Here is a 7,774-nt window from a genome sequence, read left to right on the forward strand (position 1 = left end):
TGGAAGGAATCATGCTAAAGCTGAAATTCCAGTACTTTGGCCACCTCATGCAAAGAGTTGACTCATTGGAAAAGACTGTGATGCTGGGAGGGATTGGGGGCAGGAGGAGAAGGGGACGACAGAGGATGAGATGGCTGGATGGCATCACTGACTCGATGGATGTGAGTCTGAGTGAACTCCGAGAGTTGGTAATGGACAGGGAGGCCTGGCGTGCTGCGATTCATGGGGTCGAAAAGAGTCGGAACGACTGAGTGACTGATCTGATTTGATCTGATCTGATGGTGGTAGTATTCACCCTACAACAAACACCAAAAGTGGGATTTTTTTCCACCTCAGAGAGCTAGTTATTAAACATTTACCAGCACACTGTGGTTTACATCACATCTCATTTTAGACCAGACACATTTCAAGTGCTCAATAACCATGTATGGCTAGTAGATATTGTATTGTATAACCCAGTAAGGGTTTGCAAATGAGTGCAACTTAGTCTGCCATTCCTTCTTTTTATTAGCTGGAACAGCTCTACAAATTTTTCTTCACTGAATTTAGCTGCCCTGCGTGTGTGCCTAGTCTCTTCTGTCATGTCCGACTCTTTTCGACCCCATGGACTGTAACCTGCCAGGCTCGTCTGTCCGTGGGTTTCCCCAGGACAAGAATACTGGAGTCGGTTGCTGTGCCCTCCTCCAGGGGATCTTCCCAACCTAGGGATTGAACCCAAGTCTCTTAAGTTTCTTGCATTGGCAGGCACCACCAGGGAAGACATAGCTATCCTAATGTACTGTAAATTCAAGGAAGGCGAGATAAATCTTTGACTCTTTTTATTAGCTAGTGTTCAAGCGAAGAGGAACTAAAGAGCCTCTTGAAGAGAGTGAAAGAGGAAGAATGAAAAAGTCGGTTTAAAACTCAACATTAAAAAAAAAAAAAAACGATTATCATGGCATTCAGTCCCATCACTTCATGGGAAATAGATGGGGAAAAAGTGGAAACAGTGTTAGACTTTATTTTCTTGGGCTCCAAAATCACTGCAGATGGTGACTGCAGCCACAAAATTAAGGTGCTTGCTCCTTTAAGAAAAGCTATAACAAACCTAGACAGCATATTCAAAAGCAGAGACATCACGTCACTGACAAAGGTCTGTGTAGTCAAAACTATGGTTTTTCCAGTAGTCATGTATGGGTGTGAGAGTTAGACCATAAAGAAGGCTGAGCACTGAAGAATTGATGTTCTCGAATTGTGGTGCTGGAGAACTCTTGAGAGTCCCTTGGGCTGCAAGAATATCAAACAAGTCAATCCTAAAGGAAATCAACCCTGAATATTTATTGGAAAGACTGATGTTGAAACTGAAGCTCCAATACTTCAGCCACCTGATGCGAAGAGTCGACTCATTGGAACAGACCCTGAGGCTGGGAAAGGCTGGGAAAGAAAGGGTAAGAGGAAAAGGGGATAACAGAGGATGAGATGGTTGGATGGCATCACTGACTCAATGAACATGAGTTTGAGCAAGCTCTGGGAGATGGTAAAAGACAGGGGAGCCCTGCGTGCTACAGTCCGTGGGGTCGCAAAGAGTCAGACATGACTTAGCAACTGAACAACAATAAGTTAGTATTCAAAACAATGTCAGTTCTCCAGCAAAAGTAACCAATTAATATTTTTTGGTGTCATTATGAACTCATGGATTCTAACACTAAACTGCTTCAATCCATCACATTTATTGTTTTCATTGATTTTAAATTGTCCATCGTTGGACAGTAGAAGCCTCTTCAAGCTGAGAGACCACATTTAGACCATTGTGCTACCATTGGCATGATCCAAATTTTACAGTTTACAACCACAATGATTAGGAAGTGTTTGACCTTATTTTCTAGATCAGAGGTTCCAAAAATCTGGGATTCATTGGCCCAGATTCTTTCAAGTGTTCACCTCTGTGACTAGCAGCTATATGTGGGAACTTGGAGGCTCTGTTAGAAATTGAGGAAGGGCCTGAACCAGAAGAATGAGCACTTGGTAGACAAAACAATAGATATCCAAAGATAACATAAACTATTAAAAAGAAAACTTTAAAGCACATGGTCCTTCTCATGTCATTGATTGGTTATTTTGTTTACATACCTGTTAAGGAGGTATGATACTCATAGAACTGTTGTTCTGACTATAAAAGTTAGTTCAAAGAAACATGAACCTGTGTGAAATTCTTGAATCCCTGAAGATTTTTGACTTTATCAAACTGAAAGAGAGTGAGTGCTTAAAAAACTTTACATCCTTTAGAAAGTAGAGCAGAAGGCACAGTTGCACATATTTAAGAAGACAGAGCCTCTTTTTGCTTCATGTGAGTTCAAGGAAGACGTACCTTTTAATCAAACTATACTTTAGCTATGAAAAGTAAGTTTCACCTTAAACAATCTCATCTTAAATTCATCTGTGATAAAATTAAATGGAAAAAGAAAGAGTTCTAACCAAGCAACTATGATCTCTCTGACTTAGTGTCTTCTCACTGAAGTCTCAAGGGCGCTAACAATGATTGAAAAATCCTACTAATCAACCAGACTGGCAGATAGGTATGTAAGTCATGTTCATATGTTTGCATAATTTTCAGGGAGAAAAAATATGAAGAACTTGTTTTCTAGTAAAAAGAGAATGCACAACAACCGAAATATTCAAAGAATGTATTGTTAAAATTCATCAGGTATTCCAAAACAAGCAAAGACGTATTTCCATGATTTTCTTTTTAAAGACAAAAATATCAAGAAAGGTATCAAATCTGATGCTTAGTGTTGTAGTTGTCTTGTCATATTTAAGGTTTTTCAGTATAATCCTTGCACAAGTACATATGTAGATAGTTGAATACACAAAAACAACTATAAAACATGTTAGTGGGGGAAAAAAGTAATGGACGTGAGAGAATAAACAAGGAAAGTTACTAGGCAAAGAAAGGCAGAGATTCCGAGGCCCACAAATGAGAAATTGTTATCCTGTGCATTTTATATTAGAATCTTGGTTATCAATTTTTTGAGTAGGGGGGTAAGAGGAGGCTTAAGAGATAATTTAGAAAAATGAAAATGTTATGGACTATATTTGAATTTTTTTCATACAAAATGGAAATAGTATACTATGGGAAGAAAAAAATGTATGGTTTTAGCACTTAAGTGATCTATTTTGTTGAAGGAAAGAATGGGGCATAACTAGTCATTCTTTCTATTCTTATAACACTGATGATTCTAGTAGTCCTGTGCTTTCAATAACAGTGAAAAAAAAAGTAATTTTTGTGGATTTTCCTTCTAAGAGGGGCTTGCATTTCTCATATATATATATATATATATATATTCTTCATATATATATTCTTCAAATATATATATATATTCTTTTAGTCTAAATACTTTCATTTAGAAGTGTGTTACTTAACAATCTGATTGGCTAGCAATGTTTAAATACACTACTTAGTCATTTATGAGAGTTTGGCACTAAAGTTAAGCAATTATACGTATTCATGTTTTCTATATTCATTTCATCATTATAGGCTTCAGTGATTTCTAGGGAATTTGAAAGTACATCGAGAGTTATTGTCCTTGCTTAGTCACTGTATTCTGTATTATCTATTTCAGTTAATCTGTTGCAAATTCAAGGTGATGATATCATTGCCTCTACTTGTGTTCTGTTGCATGCACTGATAATGATACTGTCATTTTTTCAGTCAACATCTATGGAAAGATTACCAGTGAGAAGCACTATGCTAGTGTGCTACGGATCAATCAAAGGAAAATGTGACATGATGTCTTTTTAGAGAGTTCACAGCACAGTGGTACAGACAAATCCATACACAGGCATGTTAATAAAATGTGCTAAGGGCAATGGTAGACATTAATTCTAGGTATTATAAAGGCACAAAAATAGGAGTGTATGTGTGTGTGTGTGTGTGTGTGTGTGTGTGTAGGAAGGTAGGTAGGTAGGTAGTAGAAAAGGACTTTCTAGCAAGAGGTGATAACTGAGGTTGGTTTTATTAAAGAACAATTAGGAATTAAGCAAATGCTGAGGAAGAAGGTTGAAATGGGGAAGGTGTTCCACATAGAGAAAGAGAAGAAACAGCACGATTGCTAGAGAGGAAAGTGAAAGACAAGATACATAAAGAGATGATGAGGGATAAAGTAGAAGGTTAGATGGGGGCCAGGTCACAAAATTCAAAATGATAAGATATGGACAGAGCTGGAACTGAGACTTCAAGATTATTTACGAGGCTGTTGCACTGTTCAGGATGAGAGAGAACTAGGCCAGTGATAGCAGAGGTAGAGAACAGGAAAAGCATTCAAGAACTAAGTAGGAAGGTAATTAGAAAGACTCTGGTGAGTTGAATGTGGGAAATACAGAAAATAGAAGAGTTAGAGACAATTGTGGAGCGTAGCATCAATACCAAACACAATAGCGATTACAGGAGAAGAAGGGGGTTTGACGGGAAGTGATGACTTCAATAATTTGAGACTTGTTGAATCTGAGGTGTACCAGGAGTGTTCTTGTAGCAAACAGTCAGCAGCTCTGGAGAAAGTCCTGGGGTGTAGCTGCAGACTTGGTGTCATTACCAAGTGATATTCAGAATCATGTCAACGGTTCAAGTAACTCAGAAAGAACGTAGAGTTTGTGGAATGTTTCTCAACTCACTGTGCAGTTGCACTTTTATTTATTTATTTTTTAATAAAGGTCGATGTGGGCCATTTTTAAAGTCTTTATTAAATTTCTTACAATATTTCTTCTTTTTTTTAAATTGTTTTGGTTTTTTGGCTGCAAGGCGTGTGGATCTTAGCTCCACAAGCAGGGATCAAACCTCCACCATCTGCATTGGAAAGAGAAGTCTTAACCACTGGATCACCAGGGAAGCCCCTGAAGTTACACTTTTAGAGCATTTATCTCACTATTAACTGTAGACTTTAGATGCAGTACCTATCACGAGTGGATCAACCAACTTGATTTATCATTACTTTAACTATCTTTGGGGTTATTTTCCAAAGTCTAGACATTGAGGCTCATGTTAAGTGAAGAAGCCCAAAACAACAACAAAGCAGAGAAGCAGATGAACAAAAGCACCTAACATGGAATGTACTGACAGTTCTCCAGGGCCATTTCTTACATTCCAGGGACTGGACAATACCCACAACATACTAATTCTTCAGTTTGCTCCACCTCTTAGGTCAGCTTTTTTACCAAACTTTATCCATTTGACAAAGATGTCACTAAAGTTCCAGTGATTGAGTTCGTTGTCTAGTATGACATCTTTTGACAATATGCTCTCAGGGTAATAATTAGCAATAACACCGTAAGATTATTTGTGGAAATTTTTAAGTGGCAGCTGAATTCTTTGATTAACTTAACAAAAAACTCACTCAATCTCTATTATTTTCATTGACTTTTAAGTTAAATCAAAACTATTTTCTGAACAACTTCCAGGAAAGAATCGTGAACAAAATTCTTGTAATGACATTTCAGAGCCATGTGTGGCAACCATGCAGATTAGCACTGACACAATTTCCAAGAGTTACTAAAAAGAGGTCTTGTGCAATTGGACAAAATGAGTGGGCGAAAAGTTTTTTTTAAAAGTACGACCATGACCTCCAAGACTTTCTGTTGTTTTTGCTCTGATCCATTAAACGGAAGAAAGTGCTGTTTTCTTTCTTCTAGCAAGAGTCTGTGAGTAGTGTGGGACCAAGGCATTGTCTAGGAAGGAAGGCATAGTCTTGTCATTGCTTTTAGCGGCAAATATGGGCTACCCTCACCTCTTCTCCTATGCCCTGTGTCCATGGTAAACAGTTTGCTAGAGCAATTCACAATTCTAAGTCCCAACAGTTCCAGTTGGCCACAGCAGTTTTTCATGGTCCATGACACTGCTTCAGGGTCCTTCTAATCACAAGGCTCAGGAATAAGTAAATTACTTATCAATTTGAGATGACAAGCAAGATGGAAGTCAAGATCCATTGCTGGTCAAGACCTTCCTTTTCTTTTTTAAAAAGTTAATTAATCACTGTACTGGGTCTTCTTTGGTGCGTGCAATCTTTCTCTAGTTGTGGCAAATGTGGGCCACTCTCTAGTTGTGGTGCTTGGGCTTCTCTTTGCAGTGCCTTCTGTTGTCATAGAGCATGGGTTCTACAGCATGTGGGCTTCACTAGTTATGGAGCATGGGTTTAGTTGCCTTGTGGCATGTGACATCTTCCCAGACCAGGGATCGAACCCATGTCCCCTACATTCACAGGCAGATTCTTTAAGCACTGGACCACTAGGGAAGTCTAAGCTTCCTTTCTACACTGGATTTAAGGTAGGCACCAAATGTGATTTTCCTTGACATTTAAAAGTGGGCTGAGAATATGAAGACAACCAGAATTGGGCTCCTCCTTCAAGGAGCTCACAGTGGAGAGAGGGAGACACACATGGGATAAGAGAAGTAAGCGAGGTTCCTTCACATTAGAGTTTAATCTGATTTCATCATTTAAACAAGAAAGGGGATATGAAAAAGAACATGCTCTTAATCTATGTCATCCTATGCAAGTGCATGGCATACAAAGCTTTTACTTCCTGCCTAAACTGATGTCCTTGAGACCAAGGACAGATAAGCTATATCATTTGGTCATAGAACGGTATTGAGGATTATCTCTTTGAAACAATACAGTCAAAATGGACTGAGCATTAATAATACAAAAACTTAGCTAGATAGACATAAATAGCCAAAATAAGATGGTTTACTAGAAATCCTGTATTTAACATGGAGTAGATCCAAGCATAGCATTGGGATATATAAAGCTACCATATAAGAAATTTAAGAAGGTTCTTCCATAATTGTCAAAGTGAGTCTTGAAAGTACAAGGTCCAGCCAAGGACTCCAAAGTTAAAGAGGTTTGTGGAAAAAGTGGAAGAGATTCAACAGAGAGTCACAGAGATGATTAAAGGGTTGGAAAAATAGGAGCTAGAAATTATTTAGCCTAAGTTAGAGAAGACTACCAGGTTTCTTAATAACAGTATTCAAGCAAAGGAAAGGTTGTTATATACAAGATGATGAACAGCTGCTTTCTATCTCAACTGGAGAGTGGACAGAAGAAACAGACTTTGATTACAGCATGACAGATCTAAGTTAGATATAAAGAAGAACTTTTTGAGAATGATGATTACTGGATGAGAGACATTCTCGAGATCTTGCACTTTTCCCTTAAATGATGTGTTTCACTGGGTTCTTCTTTAATTTTCTATCTCTTCTCACTTCACATGTTCTCCTCAGTTTATTTCATTTATTCTGGCTTTAATTGCCCATTCATTATAAGCTGATAATTATTCATCTCTAAATATTTCCAATCTAGACTACTTTCTAAACGTCTCCTGAACATCAGACTTCTTTTACTTGTTCATAACTGATAACCTCTATATCTCCAGTTTCATTCTCTGGTCTATATGATGGTCGACCATTTCTATCTAAAAGCAAGCCTACTGTGTCATTTCTTTGTCTACAGGCTTCTAACGGGTTCCATTACTCACTTGCTTTCCATTATTTGGTCCCTTTACCTTGCCAGTATCATCTCCTGTCCCAAATGTGATTAACCCCAAGATAATTTCACTTCCTTCATCCCACTGTGCTTTTATGTACTTGTGCTTTTTAAAGTTCCTGTACTCTTCACTCCTTCTAGAACACATCTTCCCACTTCTTTTTGTGGTCAACTTCTACACTTCGGTTCCAGGAATTTTTCTCTGACCTTACCATGTTGGACTTGTGACCCTCAATAAACATTCATGAAGTTCCATGAAACTTTCT

Source organism: Bubalus kerabau, chromosome 14 (genome assembly GCF_029407905.1).
Source record: "Bubalus kerabau isolate K-KA32 ecotype Philippines breed swamp buffalo chromosome 14, PCC_UOA_SB_1v2, whole genome shotgun sequence".
NCBI lineage: Eukaryota > Metazoa > Chordata > Mammalia > Artiodactyla > Bovidae > Bubalus > Bubalus kerabau.